Source organism: Scleropages formosus, chromosome 11 (genome assembly GCF_900964775.1).
Source record: "Scleropages formosus chromosome 11, fSclFor1.1, whole genome shotgun sequence".
NCBI classification, from domain to species: domain Eukaryota; kingdom Metazoa; phylum Chordata; class Actinopteri; order Osteoglossiformes; family Osteoglossidae; genus Scleropages; species Scleropages formosus.
In genome coordinates, this window is record NC_041816.1 from 19,777,976 (window position 1) to 19,794,551 (window position 16,576).

Here is a 16,576-nt window from a genome sequence, read left to right on the forward strand (position 1 = left end):
GCTCGACAGCTTGAGCAATTGTCCTACAGCTACAGTGCTGAGGAACTTCCCTTCCAAGTCCAAAAACATTAAACTTCAGATGTTTCTTTCCTAATGGAGTTAATGAGAACTGCACAGCGGGGTTCTTGCTGCTGGGAGTACTTCCAAAATTAGAGATTTTTTAGGATAAACAATTAGCACAAAAGCAAACAGATTCATCATGATGTAGAGAACAACTGGCGAAAAAATAGAATATATTCATTTGAAGCAATGGATCAGATGTTTGATTGTTAGGGAGGTAAGAACGTGATAAAAATACACATTCTTAGAATATGAGAAACATGCTTTTTCAGCTTGTGAAATAAACAAGGCAGATGCGTCAGCATCATTGCTTTCTTATTCATCGGTTTTTTTACATCCAGGGTTACAAGTTCATTTATGCCCAGTGCAGCGCCTTGTTCCACAGAGATTGCTAAGATGTACCTTTTTCTACCCAACATTTCTTTAGTTATCCATTCATTTTGTTGTTCCTTTAGCTGGCACTTTTATTGACAGTGACTTATAATGTCATGTTACAAGCGGCTGTTTGCCAGTTTATAAAACGGTATAATTTTTGCAGGGTCAAGTCAGGGTCAATACTCTGGTTACAAAGGTACTTCAGCAAGAGGTGGGTAGTTTGAGAGCCAGAAAGCTGCTCTAACCATTGTGCCACCTGCTGCCCCTGGCAGACACACTATTGCACTGTCCCAGTGATTCATGTTACTGCACGCATTGTTGATGCATCCTGGCGTATTACTATTGTGTATTGTTGCATTGCATATTATGTTCTTTTAAAAACTTGTATTAAAACCTGAAGTCCCAGTATTCCATGAATGTGTGCTCATTTTTTTAGAATCTTTTTTTTATCGTTACTGTTCTTACTTTGGGGGCGCGGTGGTGCAGCGGGTGCTGCTCTCCAGTGGGTCTGAGGTTCAAGTCCCGCTTGGGGTGCCTTGCGATGGACTGGCGTCCCGTCCTGGGTGTGTCCCCTCCCCCTCTAGCCTTACGCCCTGTGCTGCCGGGTTAGGCTCTGGCTCCTTTCGACCCCATATGGGACAAGTGGTTCAGATTGTGTGTGAGTGTGTGTGTGTGTTCTTACTTTTTTTGTTTTTGTAGTCAATTATTTGAAGTATATTGACACAGTGAGCACTTTATTTTGGCATATCCCAGGGAGCACAGGGTAAATAAATATATTGCACAGGATGTAGTGTGTTTCAGGTAGCACGGTGAGTAGTGCTGCTGTCTCACAGTGCAAGAGGAGGTGGGTTTGATCCCAGCTCAGTTGGTGTGGAGTTTGCATGTCCTCCCCCTGTCTGTGTGGGTTTCCTCTGGGTGCTCTAGTTTCCTCCCACAGTCCAAAGACATGCTGTTCAGCTTCCCTCATTGTGTGTGTGTGTGTGTGTGTGTGTGTGTGTGTTCCACTGATGTATGGATGAGTGACCCATGGTAAGTAGTGTATCTAGCAGTGTAAGTCACCTTGGTGAATAAGGTGTGTGGGCTCATAACACTACATAAAGTTCAAGGGAAGTTGCTTTGGAGAAAAGTATCTGCTAAATAAATGCAAATGTTTCAGTAAAACCACATTGTATGATTTAAAGTACAGAAGACATTTTTAACGTTAGGAAGTGCAGCTTCCCAGCATGCACTACTTTCCTGTGCAAGGAGGGTCAGAGCTGCTACATGTTGGGGTTTGACAAGAGCAGTGCCTGAGCCCTCCAACCATCATTCCTCTAAACTACCATAATGGAGAAGGTATCCGTCATACTTTGTAAATGACTTAGCTTTATGCTCCATTGTCTCTTTTGCAGACACATTTCATAAGCATTTAATGAAAAGCAATCAAATTCATTTTACTGAATGAAAAGCAATCAAAAACATTTTACTGAAAAATCACACCACGATCTGAAAATTTACCTCTGATCATGGGTTCACACATTTCTGCGCTATATCAAGAGTCCAAACCTATGTCAGGACAGAAAAAGTCAACCATATAGCAAATAAATCAGTAGGTAACAAGTTATTTAATAACAATCACTGAGACCAATTTTATTTCAACTATATTAAATAGCCAAGTTATACGGAATCATTTCGACAGGTCTGATATAACACCGCATTAAGCAGCTAAGGGGTTAAAGATTTGGTTTTATGATCATAATGACTTTGATTTAACTTCCTGGAGAGAATCTTGAACATTTTAAAAAGGAAAAGGGTACTTAACCAAACGCACTTGATTAAATGTATATATATATATATATAATTAAAAATAACAATTAGAAAATAAATATAAATTATTTAAATATTTAATGCATACACACAGACACACACACGCATTAAATAAAACTACGGAGGAGCAAAATGCAGAGATGTAAATCACCCCAGATAAAAGCAGCTTCGAGCCAAATTAATAATTTAAATGTACAGATTTTTTTTTTCCTCTTGGCATGAGAATATTGCCATAACATAAAATCTACTTTTGTGCATGTACGTTGTGTATGTGACTGCAAGCGTGTTTGGCATAAATTCTAAAAGCTTAATTAAGTGGGCAGTCCTCCAGCCTAAGGCGATGCCAGATGTTGGGGCTCTGGGTTAACCGTGTTGAACACCTTACACAACAGAGACACAAATATAGCCATGTCTTTGCCTTTGTTTTGAGACCACATGGCATTCAGGGGATTTTACATGTCAGTATGTACTCTGTTGCAGTGACTGGATTTAAAAAAAATACAAAGGTCAGCTTGATCCCACTGGTTGGGACACCAGAGGGTTGAGTACATCCACATCTGTAGCTAGGACCCGTTTGCCCATCTTCCCACACCAACTGCCCAGTCTTAAGCCAATTGCACATCAACACCTCACTGTACACACATTTTTCCAGGAAACATCATTCTGAGACTGCTGATGTCCTTAACTGCATTCCACTGTACCATAGAGGTATTTTATTTCCTCCGTCACTGTGCTTTCCGCTTACCTGTGTATCTGCTTTTTAATGGCATTAATAATAAATGAAAGAAGGATTATTCATAAAACCAGCAAGTAACTGCTGACTGTCGCATTACAAGTCATTTGTAAACATTTAATGCACTGAAACAGATAGCAATTAATAGTGCTCCTCCAAACACTGGTCCTCTTACCAAAGAATTCCTTATACTCGTCAAGTAAACAAAAGGGAATCTAATCTTGTTCATCTGAATAAATTTTATTTTTCAGTCCTGGGGAATGGAACACAATAGAAACATCCTTTACAAACTTGGTAAACACAAGACTAATCATTTCTAATTATAAAAATTCAGTGTTTGCTCTACATCTACATTTACGTTTATTAATTTCCCAATCATGTTTTTCCACAGCAACGTACAACTCAGAGGGAACAAAAAATACATAAATAAATAACATTTTCCTCCAATTAAGTTGTGCTTCTGGATACTAAAACAAAGACATGAGTGCTTTATTAACTACAGTAAATATTCCCAAATTGAAATGACAGACTAAAGTCTATTATACTAATGAGTACTACACAATTTCCTAGTTCTAAAATATTAAGAAAACTAAAGTTCCATAAATTAAACTGCCAAGTTCAGAAAAAAAAGGTGATTTGAATCTGCACTGCCCACCTGATGCATCTGAACATACAGTTTGAGTCATGTGTACTGCAAACAACCAGCAATACTTTTTCTGCAGTCTTGTCCTGTTCTTTACAATTTGTATGATCATGTCCTTTTTAGAAAAAGTAATGCCGGGTAGGCTCCGGTTCCCCGCGACCCCGTATGGGAAGCGGTTCAGAAAATGTGTGTGTGTGTGTGTGTGTGTGTGTGTGTGTGTGTGTGTGTGTGTGTGTGTGTGTGTGTGTGTGTGTAATTAAGCACATTTATACATGAAATATAGAGGGTAAAATAAATACAATATGCTCAGAAGACTCTGTTGTCTTTTGAAGGTTCAAGAGCTATGAAAGTTTAATGTTATGCCTCATTGTCTGACAATGCTACTGCATGCACAGGACCAGAGCAGATAACATTTATTCATAAATACTGGAAGAAGTTATGTTTTCATAGATGTCAGTTCTATATATTCTTTGTACCACTGGGAAGTAAAGTGCTTTTGCAAGAGGAAAATCCTGCAGAAGTAATTCCCAACCTTTAACAGCAATAAAAGCAATGCAACAATAACGCATTTTGTGATATAAACCTGGGCCAAACACCAGGAGTCCATAAGGACCCACTCTTGTGTTTCTGGCAAAAAACATGGCTATGTGTGGAGTCCCAATCGATGGCAGGGATCTCACTGTTAATGTAAATTTGCTGTATTGAGAGCTCCCCTCTATGCAGCACTTACTGAACCGCAGAAATCAATACTCACATGAACACTGTCTCCCTCCAGCTCCGTCTATCAGTCAGCAAGCCTTTCCAGTATGGGCCTGGTTTACATGGAAAACTGCCTACTCTTTATGTTCTGTCCAATAATCCACTTTAGGTATTTACCAACAAGAGCAGACGGTTCAGCCTGGGAGATTGCGTAGAAATATATAATCCTGCAGAGGTTCACCGATAACTTGGAGTTCACACAAGTTTTACGGGTGTTCAGTTTAGTCATGGATAGAACTAGTCAAAAGACACCAACCAACCAACTAACCAATGTCAACAACCGTTTGTCCCGAGCGAGGCTGCGGCGAGCCGGAGCATAACCCAGCAACCTAGGGCGCAAGGCCGAAGGGGGAGGGGACACACCCAGGACGGGACGCCAGTCTATTACAAGGCACTCGAAGCAGGGCTCGAAACCCGGACCCGCCGCACAGCAGGCAATGACCAAACCCGCCGCGGGTCAAAAGAAACACAAATGGCAATTCAAGGGCAAGCTCAAATAGTGAAGCACGAAGAAAGGAAAGACTGGATAGGCATCCTGTGCTGTGGCCTTATCGATGAAGTGCTATAGCTGTGATTTTGATTGCTCGTCATGCTTCAGTAAGTTTCATAACCCATCCTTGTGCCTTTTGTATCTGCTGCTTACTTACTGAACGATATGGCATTTCTCTTGGGGACAAGGTACTCTCGCAGGTGTGCTCTACGTCAAGCCGAGCCGTAAATGGGCCCTTATGAAAACACTTCCTTGATGTGATTATATGGTGTAACAGTTACTTAGATGTGTTCAGCCAGCTTCAGCTTCATGCTTTAGCTGGCTAAGCTAATTTGATCTCCTGTCTCCTTCATATCAGACGTCCTTGCCAGCACAGTTTTAGTACCAGTCTGAAAGACTCTTTGATGTAGGATTACAAATTACCACCACCAAAAAAGTTCTAGCGATTCGGTCATGTGCCTTGCTTCTCGGTCGGAAACAACAGCTGGGCTCTGTGTTGGAGCTCAAAAAAGATCTGCGCAAACAACAGTCACAAAAGCTTAATTACACAACTTTTTTTCAAAAGAATTTTCTTTCCGAACAATGGCAAAAAGTGAAGCAAAACAAGGCTGGGTTCAAATCTTCGGCACCGAGAAAAGCGGCAGCGGATTTCAAAGTGCAGCTCCAGCCTCGGTCAACACAGGAAAACTGATACTGAATTATTCACTCTTTACTTCCTGCACTTATGGACAGGGTTGTTCATCTATACTGGACACCATCATTGCATGACAAAGGCGCCATGTCAAGGAAAAAGCAAAAGATTCAAAGCCCTGCGCGCAAGTTCGTAATTAGAAAGCGGATCACGACCCAGAAGAAAAGCTACACAAATCAAACATATTAATTAGTGTTCACTTAATTCAAATATGCTCATATGTATATGCAACATCTATCTTTTGGACTGTCTAACACGTGCATTAAAGACTGGATTGAACACCCAGATTCCATGCAGAGAAGAAACAAATGTTCACCTCCATGTCCACAAGCATGCTCCTACCTGTCTGCTTCCTGATATTCTCCTCCTCCCTTCCTCACGCGCGGCAGCGAGCTGACTTCAGATAAGTCCGCCTCCGCGAGTCCACCAATTAGCCATGCTCCATTTCTTAGATCCTTCTTTTCACGTCCCCAGAATTTATTTTCCTCTCTGCTGGACAGGTGCTAACCTTTACCGTCACAGGTGCCAGCTTCTACTCCTGGAACAACCTTGCCCCGACTGGCTAGAAACCTCCCGCTCCCCAGCCAAAGACACAATAGTCGAGTACGTATACGCTCTCCACCCCCGCTCCCCGCCTCCTGCGCCGGCTCTCCTATTTCTCCCCTTCCCTCCCGCTGCGATCCTCAACCTCTCGTCTTCCAGAGGTACGACGGTAGATAGGGGGCTGGGGGAGGGACCGCTCTAATCTTTCAAATGACCTGTGCATGACAAAAGGCAGGAGTTCGGTTCTTGGCACGGGACTCAGAGGATGGCAGCTCTCGTGGAGGAAAACAAAACTCACTGCTGAAGTCAAGCTGGAAACGATTGCTTGTGAGGGACGGGGCCTGATTCCGAGTGCCTTATGCACACACACATACACACAGACACAAAGAAATGATCAGAATGTTAACAAGTTATCACTTAGTAATCCTTCAGCACATCAGAAATTGGCAATGACTGTGTTTCAGGAGATATAATCACCTTTTAATGTGTAAACAGCAGTGTAAACAGCAGATAGTGCATGTTACTTTCGATTAAAAGGATGCATATTTTTCTGGAGGCTACCATGTTATCCATTGCTGTAGGCAAGTGAATTTACAATAGTACTCAACGATATCACTAGTGTATGGAGAAACACTGGAAATTCAATGAACAACCCACTCCAAACAGGTTCTCTATTTTAGCTCTGCCAGAAAATTTCTTTTTAAAATTATGCATCTAGCTGATGTTTTTACTCTTCTCTAAAGCAACATACATTGTGTTTTTTTAAAGATATTTAAGTGATGCAGATATTAGGACTGTAACTGCACTCTGATTCTTAAAAATTTTCTGAGGATTTACCCTTTCATGGAATTTTTACTGTAATTTACTGTAATTAGCATTCACTGTAACTTCAGATATAGCATAGATGTAACATGTCTCCAAGGAACTTGGTATCCTTCACAAGAGAGCCAAGGTTGTGGACACTCCAATCCAAAGCAGCTTACGCTTGTTCCAGTTCATAAAGTTTGGTACTTTACTGCTATTTAGATGGGGGCTTGGTGGTGCAGTGGCGCAGTGGGTTTGACTGGGTCCTGCTCTCTGGTGGGTCTGAGGTTCAAGTCCTGTTTGGGGTGTCCTGTGATGGACTGGCATCTCATCCTGGGTGTGCCTCCTCCCCCTTCTGCCCTGTGCTGCAGGGTTAGGCTCTGGCTCATTGTGACCCTACATGGGACAAGCAGTTTCAGTCAGTGTGTGTGTGTGTGTTATTTAGATTGAGTAACTTGGCTGTCACTACTGCTGGAGGGCCCTTCCATTCTCAGGTAAGTCCACCCCCTTATACACTATACTTCCCTGGTTTGTGCTTAGCTAGTTTATCAAATATCCATTGATTGATTATCAGTAACTCCTGGTCCAGTGCATAGTTGGATTGGTCCAGAGTCTATCCTAGAACCATAGGGAGTAAGGAAGGTACACAGTGGAGAAGATTCCTGTCCATCACAGGGCACTGACACATATTCACCTGGAGATACACATACAAATGGCAGTTTAGAGTCACTGATCCACCTAAGAGTATGTTTTTGAACTGTGGGAGAAAACCCATACCAACATGGGAAGGACATCCAAACTCCACACAGTCTGAGCTGGATTCAAACCCAGGATCTGTGAGGCACCAGCGCTACCCACTATAGAACCATGCCACTCCAGCAAGTACCACTGATTGAATATTTTGATATTGTGTTACCCTGTTCTAATCTATCCCTGTTGATAAATTCATGTGAAAGATTCTAAGATATATTTATGGACCCTGTAAAATACGTTTGGGTCTGGAAGCCAGTTCCGTACAGAGACTCCTCTGCCCTTACAAACCCTTGAAGAAGAGTAGATTGTGTATCAGTAATAGGGGTCAACGTCCTGCAGCAGCTGCAGAGCAGACCGCGGCTCGCCAGTTCTCAACAGCACAGGATGATTGATACCAACATATGGCCCCTGGTGGCTCCAGCGATCAGGCTGTGAGCTGCAACATCCAAGCCTCAAGTTGGTGGAAGAAAACACAGCAGTATGGGGAGTGCAGGAACAATTCTAATTCAAAGGGGTCTTTGGTCACCCTCTTTGATTTTTGGGCACTGTGCTCAAAGCATCTGCAAAGCTTTTGGAGATACTAATTTTTTTAGTGTGAAGGCTTCTTAAATGTGCAAAGCATCTTTTTACAGGTATCACCTGATCTTGTAACTGGATGTTGGTACAGGTTGGAAGTGGGAATGTTTCTGAGGGAGGGAGGGAGGGAGGGGTTACACAGTAGGGATGCTTGTTAGGCAATCTGGCTGTCTGCCCAGAGAGTTTCCATTTATACACCTTGGATGAACGCACATAATTCTCAATGTAGCGTCGAGATGTGCACTGGGACAGAGCTAACCGAAGCAGCTAATACGTCTACATATTGATTTACCGTCCCTAGGAACCGGTACCGCTCATGACTGCAGAAAAGAGGTGCCATCTCTCCATCAAAAAATTACCGCACTAACACTTCTCATTACCAAGGAGCTAGATATAATAGTGATATTCAGAAGAGCTGAGACTCTGTTGGGGAACAGAAAACTTAAAAAGAGTCTATTTTGATTAATCAAAGTGATGGAGTCTCATAGAGTTGAGTGGGACTGATAATGCAGGATAAATAACTGCGGGAATTCTGAACCTAACTGAACTGAAGAGTGTTTTATATCTTATGAACACTCGCTATCAGTTATAAAATAGCAGGCAAATTCAGCTTTGTTTGTCTACTTTGTTTACTGAAACTGCTCAAACAATCATTCAAAAGGAAAATATTCATTTGGTAAGATTCACAAACACATGAAAATAGCCATTCTTCTTATTGTGATATATTTCCCTGCCTATGCACATTGCGTTATTCTGTGATGGGAAGAGACACCAGATAAGTACTCCACTCAGTGGTCCAATACGAAGATTGCTACAGTAAAGTGCTTTGAACCTGTAACCCTAGGACACATGTAAAGCAATGTTTAATGAATATTATAATGAGTACGATAGCATGTATGATAAGGTTGAATGTATACAGCCCTCGTCATCCATTTGCGAGCCACTGTTTCTACATTTCAGCCATATAGGTCAGAAAGGGTTAAGGTGAATGCTACCTGGGACTGCATAGCTGAATACCTGCCACGACAGGTATAAAGCAGTCCCCAGGCCACTGCAGTTCTGTGGTAGATTACCATATTATAATTATTATATACATTAGTTCATGCTTCTCTTCAGAGTGGCTTAAAGTTTCACCCATTTATACAGCTGGATTTTTTAGTGGCTCAATGAAGGGCGAGCACATTTTTACTGCACCAAGGCATCCGGGAAGTGAACTGGCAACGTTGAGGTTGAAGTTTTTGTCCTTAACACTTTTCTTATTCTTTCCTTACTTCTCAGACTTCCAAAAGGAATAATAAAAAGTTTTCTAACTCTTAGCAGGCAAAAAGTAAATAATTTCTGCATTCAATATTTAAAACCCAAGGCATAGATGCATTAGGGTATACAGAAATATTTGTTTAAACTGCCACTCCAGTGGTCTTTTGTTTTCATTTTACCTCCGATACTTGTCGCAGAGAATTCATTAAACACCATAGAAAATAAATTTATATTCCCTTATGTGATGTATGAACCATAATTATTGAAGCAAAATAGAACGAAACAGTAAATTAAGGATTGATTTTCTGGCCAGGCTTTGGGATCCAACATTTATAATTTCAACAACGTACAAATCAATTTCAGTAATTATCAGTGCTGTCCTAAGAGAATTCATATTATGTAGCTTAAAGCTCCCTTGTGCTATAAGGAAAATCTTTCTTAGCTGTCAAGTTCTTTCAGTCTTATCAAAAAGTTCGAGCATGATAAGTGAGAACTGTCAAAACAAGGTCAAATTTGTCACTTTTAGAGAAATATACAGACATGCATCACTTAACGCTGGGGATAGGTTCTGAGAAATGTGTCGTTAGGCGATTTTGTCGTTGTGTGAACATCATACAGTATATTTATACAACCCTAGATGCTATAGCCTCAATGCAGTCAAGTGACATGGTAAACATGAGATTTATGACGCTGCTGCCAACTTAACACAGCACGTTGTTTTACAATAACCTTTCTTCTATAAGTAGAAAAAGTATACTAAAATAATGATAAAAAGTACCGTTTCGAAAATACATAAACCAGTAACATAGGTGTTTATTATCATTACCTAGTATTATGTACTGGACATAACTGTGTATGCTATACTTTTATTTGACTGGCAGTGCAGTAGGTTTGTTTACACCGGCACCACCACGAACACGTGAGTAACACGTTGCGCTACGACATTATGACAGCTACAACGTTGCTAGTCGATAAGAATTTTTCAGCTCCATTATATGGGACCACCGTTGTATATGCGGTCAGACATTAAGCGAAACGTAGTTTAGCGGTGCATGACTGTATATCATCTGAACAGAACCAATACCCTTCTGATATCCTGCAGTTAACTCAATAGGCCAGCTGAAAGTTGGGCAGTTAAACTGAATATGATATGACAAATATAAACTGAGCCTGTACATTATTAATGTAAAGACAAGACAAAAAAGCAATATCCCAAACAATTAACCCCTCCATGCTTTATGAATAGCTGCTAGTTCTCAGGGTCATAGTGATCTAGGGCCTAACCTGGAATAACAGGGTGTAAACTGAGGTATACCCTGGAAGGGACATCATTCAAAGGATAATCTCAGATGCTCATTCACTCACACATACATATATTTAGGGCCATTTCTAGCTGGAACATTAGCTGAAGCATTTCAAACTGAAACACAATTTTGGACTGTGGGAGGAATCTAACGCTCCCAGAGGAAACCCATGCAAACATGGGGACGACATGCTGGAAACATCTTACAGACTGAGCTAGATTCAAGCCCTTGCCACACCCACAGGGCCAGGCGCTGGGAGGCACCAGAGCTACCTGTTGCCCTGTTGTGTTGCCCTCCATACAATTAATAACTAAAATAATGAAATAGTAAGTCAGAAAGTAGTAATACTACCCTTTTGTTTCTTTGTTTAAAATGTAAAGGAGTTTGATTTTGATAGAGTAAATCTATGGTCTGTTTTGGTCGCAGTTTTGGATAACACTGGTAAAAGAAGGCATATTCACAAGCTGCTATCAGTTCTGCTTCACGTCACATCGGTTTCTGGGCCTCCTTCGGAGGGCGATTATATACTTTTCTAAGTGCACTCAGGGTATGCCCAGGTGGTGTGTGAAGGCCAATGGAAATCGAAAGCTGTTGAAGAGGAGACCCTCTGCAGTCTCTGTGACACTGATAGAAGTTGACAAGCTGGCCTGGAAAAAGGAGAGTTTTCTTGAAACTTTAACTGAAAGGAAGGAAACAGTGAGTTGAGAGCAGAAGTCTCCACAGGAAGATAGTTCTCAGGGAGCTGTATTTGGCTGCCCTGTCTGCCGACTCTTTGATATAATGTCTGAGAAGGGTTCCATTCTTTGACAGCTGAGGAAGTCAATAATGCACTCCCACTCAATTCTGCACCTTCCGCTTCAAAGTGAAAAGGATTTTGATTGGCCTGTTACGAGCATGGAGCCTGCAAATTGTCTTAACCTTGTTAAACCCATTTACAACACTGCCCATCTAGGATCGATGACTCACTGCAATGTCGCATTAGCTTCCATTTACTCACAGTGCACCACGGTAAACTGATGTTCCGTCTTCTTTTGACTGCTTTATTGCCTTAATCTAAATAAATCTTTGTTTAGTTAATAATTCCCTATTTCATAACCTTAACTTAAAAAAAGTAGTCATTCTGAAAATGACTCAACTACTAAAGACAATGAAAAAAGATTCTGTAGTTAAGAAACCCTTCTATGAAGTTACTGCAACTATTATGCAGTGTCTGTTCTTTCTTTCTTTATTACAACAGCCCCAGATAATCATATATCTTCAATAATTCCAGCATTAATGGGCCCAAGGCTGAGGCGGGGTACACCTTTGACAGGATGCCAGACCATCACAAGTTGCCACACGCTTGCTCACTCTGAGCAATTTCACCAGTCCACCTGTACTGCATGTCTTTGGATTGTGTGAGGAAATCAGAGAACCTGGAGGAAACCCATATTGACAGGAGGAGAACATACAAACTCCACAAAGGCTGAGCGAAATTTGAACCTACCCCTGAACAGTTCAGGTGCCATGAGGAGGCAATGCTTCTTGCTGTGCCACCTAAAATGTCCATTATGTCACTTGTAAAATAACACGCATGAACACATATTTTCCTTCTAATTTCCACTGATGATAGCAATTTTCAAAATTATTCAAAATATATACTGTATATATATAGTGTCAATGACGTTTTGGATGGCAGTGATTTGTCTGCATAAATAGAACGATATTTAGTATGTTTCACTGCTTCCACTCCATTCCATATCTTTTGTGGAAAGAACTCACAGCTTTACACAGGTAAGGCATCCTCTTGATGGAACATTTCTAAAAGTATTTTTCACATTGAGAGATTGGTCTTCATTCAGAATTCCAGTAGCCAAAATGTTTGTTCCTAACTTCAACCAGTCTACTGAAGGGTCGTAACAGTACAGGGTAAAGGGGTACATATGTAATAAACCGAAACCTAGTTTTCATTAAAAAAGGATTTCTTCAATTATTCTGATTAATGTATTAGAAATATATTTCTAATTACTTTATTGGCTCAGTAGAAGAAAAAAATTATCTCTTTTTTGTTTTGCAAATTCATGTCACTGGGCATAGTTATACAGTTATCACAGTGTCTTTGCTCAAAAGTTTAACAGAAATGGTATGACCTGAGTTGGTACTCCGAGCTGAGCAGTAACCCTTGCCACCAAAGGTTGAACACTGAGAATGACTAATGAAGCCAGACCAGTTTTGTACCAAGAAGATGCTAATTAAATTTCTTGAATTTATTAGACTCTGTGTGTATATAAATTAATCAGAGTTTAACTTCTAAATGTGTTTATATGCAGAAATAATTATTTAATACAGGAAACAAACTCAAGGTTATTTGGTGGCCAAATGTCAGTAATAATGATTAAATACTTTTTGGTCATAATCTGCTGTAAAATTGTTCTTTTCTACTTACCAGGCTTCTTCCTGAACTTTGTCAATATATATTGCAAAAGATGAAATTACAAATCCTGCAGTCTTCTCGGTCTGCAGAGGGCAAAGAAAACAACTGAATGCTTAATGGTTTTATAGAAAAAAACAGTTCTCAATGTATAAAACATGGGACTCTTTCTGCTGGTTAAACTGAAAACAAATCTGTATCTTAAAGCTGTTCTATGCAAATTCATGGATTTTGATATTAAGTTTTTTTTTTTTTAAAGGAATGAACTTTTGTTAAACGCCAGATGGTGGAAGGTCTTTTGTCATACAAACTATTTTATTCCTGCATTAAAACAAACATATATAAGCTCAACTTTAAACATGAAAATTTAGAACAGTTATGCTCTTTGAGATTGTCTTCTTTAACAGTACTGCATTACCCACAGTGTGTGACAGATTTGGGTAGCCTAAGGGTAGGGTTTCAAATCTCCTGTTATTCCAACAACAAAGCATGCATTGTACAGCAAAGTTAGACTTTCCAGGAATGTCCTCTGGGTGCCATGAAAAAGGCACTACCTGAGCAAAGACACATTTTTTGGCCCAAAAATAGAAAAATAAATAAATAAATAAATTACTCCCCTGTTTTATAAAGGTATGCTAACATCCAAGCTGAACTTAAAGTACAGGTGTATTGTTTTATGCCTATCTGCTTGACAGTGATTTGAAAAATGAACACAGTGGTATGTAATATTTAATATTATTCTTGTATATTAATATCCAAAATGTGAACCTCAGGTCTCATGTGCTCCCCAGGAAAAGAGATTAATTAAATGTATATGATTCCTAAATTAGACAAACAAAAGCTCAAAGAGTATTTATATGTTGCAACTACATAAGTACTTAATATAAACCATATTTATGGGTTACTTGATTAAATATAAAAAAAATAATGGACACTATCACACATACTAGACAAATATTTGCAGTTTCAACATGTGTAAGATGTTTGTCTTAATTTCTCTTTCCTTGGTAACCTCATGTAAAGAACACTTTTTAATGGACACCACAAATAATGAAATGTTAAAAGCTGTACAAAACAAGGTTTTGCTCTTTGGCAGGACATGTACATTTGGCCTTGAGGATGGGCTACCCTTGTATGTGTTCTTCTACACCCTTACTCCTTTAACCTGCCAAAGTGGCACTTTCCTTAAAGACAATGATCTTAGCCAAAGGGTCTCACATTGTCTTAAAAAATCTCATCAGAATTCCTTTGGGATGACATATGAGAACATGCTAGTGGCAAATGCATCATGTTTCATCAAACGAGTCCATTTTCATTCTTTCTGTTTAAGTCACAGGAACAGAGGAATGCCTCAGTCGATGTGGAAAAATAACACCAATGTGTGAATTTTGATGACAAGCGTGAGTTTTACATTGTACGAGCTTTCAAGAAAGCTTAAAGTTCCAAATAGTAGTGCTGAAGCACAAAACAATAGTTTGAGATTGCAATTTTACTCTCTTAAAGAACCGGTAATAAGAGACTAGGACAAGTAATCTGACTGAGAAAAAATCCTTTTTTTTTTAATTGCACATCAGTGTAATCGCAGGGGGTGCGGTGGTGCAGTGGGTTGGACCACAGTCCTGCTCTCCAGTGGGTCTGGGGTTCGAGTCCCGCTTGGGGTGCCTTGCGATGGCCTGGCGTCCCGTCCTGGGTGTGTCCCCTCCCCCTCCGGCCTTACGCCCTGTGTTGCCGGGTAGGCTCCGGTTCCCCGTGACCCTGTATGGGACGAGCGGTTCTGAAAATGCGTGTGTGTGTGTGTGTGTGTAATTGCTGCCCCCTCACTGAAAACTGGCCCTTAAGTCATTTGCTCCACAAAATAAAAGAAAAAGCATAAAACCAAAGCACTAGAGGAACAAGACACTTTGAAGTGGGGGACCTGTGTTACAGAAGCCATATCTGTAAACATTTCTGTTCCATGAAAGGACCATCAGCTACTGGGACTTTTGGTTCCTAGAGAAACACTTTAAAGGTTACCCATTTATTACCCAACAGCATTCACTTGCTTTCATTTGTATTGTCATTGCAAATTTTGAATTTCTTGTTGAAGTGCCCAAATATTTTTTGCAGGCGTAAAATTAGTGTTGCTTCACTACCTGTTGTTACAATAAAACAGTTTTGTTTTGATAACAGAACTCTTAAAGTGTGAAATGAAGGCAAATTTCTCTTGCTTCATGAAGATCACAATGGTGGTTTTCACTTCCTTCATCCTACATGCTGAAGTTGGTGTGTGCAGAAGAATTTCTAATCGGATGTAATTACATGGCTGAAGAAACTGATAATTGATGATGGGAGTAAAGGATTGTTTGACTAAACCCTGGTGCTTGGCATATACCTCCCACCACCCCCACATCTCCCATTCTGCACTGTTAGTTCAGTGGTTTTCAGTTGGGCATTAAGGTAATGTGTCCTTTTTCCAACCAGTTTCTGAATTAATCACTTAATATATGGCATCCCCATGCCCCAAGGAAGTGTCTTTGTCTTAACTGCAAAAAAAAGGGCTCAAACAGGCTTGTTAAGTTTGTGCTTGTCTTGGCTGGTTGTCCTGGCTACGGTAGTTATCATGTTAAATAGGAATTTATTAATACTAATAACACTGAATAGGAACCCTTCATTAATATTCAAAGTCCCAGTCATGCATTACTGGATGGAGGAGCTCCGAAGTGAAAACAAGGCACTGAATATTCATTGAAGCAGTTAGTTGATTGGTTCTGTTTCTTCAGCCTTGTAATATGCAATCATGGTAATCAGCCTCTATTAAGCACTGGAAATGTGAAATATTTTAAAAATTCATGGCTACTGCAGCTCATTCTAACAGTGATTCCCTTCTCTCACAGACACACTGGAATGGTAAGCAAGTGCCTTGCTAGTATACAGCAGTGTGGGCTCTTTAGAGACCTGAGTAAGTAGCTGCAAATTACTTACAGAGCAACCTGGAATTTCTTTGCCTTCAAGTGTAATAATGACATTTTGAGATGAGAAGGGGTGATCCCTCCTTTTCTTTAACAACTAGTAGGAGTTTTCGGTAACAACAAGCATGCCCTTCGACATCAGCCGCGCTCTAGACTGACTTCTACTCTGCAAACTGGCTTCACATCAGCTCATCAAGGAGGACTTGAAAGGGAAGCCAAAGGAGAGGGTCACCATGGAGTCTTGCCCAATGTTGTCTTATTTACCTGGCTTTAGGAGTTCTATTGTGTCCTCTGGCAATTCATGACTTCCTTGTTTTACATTTGTTCATTTAGCTAACGCTTTTCTCCGAAGCAACTTACGATGTTACCTACATCTACCTACAAATATTTACCCATTTATTACAGCTGGGCAATTTCACTAGAG

The 16,576-nt window shown here is 40.4% G+C and overlaps 1 protein-coding gene across 6 annotated transcripts in view; it reads right to left on the reverse strand.

Moving 5' to 3' along the window:
* LOC108941134 (LARGE xylosyl- and glucuronyltransferase 2-like) overlaps positions 1-16,576 on the reverse strand; it is a 76,227-nt gene that overhangs the window by 26,827 nt on the left and 32,824 nt on the right. For 2 of the 6 annotated variants that reach the window (XM_029256223.1, XM_029256224.1), the window contains one exon: positions 13,220-13,290. The exons of 2 other annotated variants lie outside the window; for them this stretch is intronic. The gene's annotated coding sequence lies outside the window, so the exon portion shown is untranslated. 2 more of the 6 variants (XM_029256225.1, XM_029256228.1) reach the window with 2 other exon arrangements.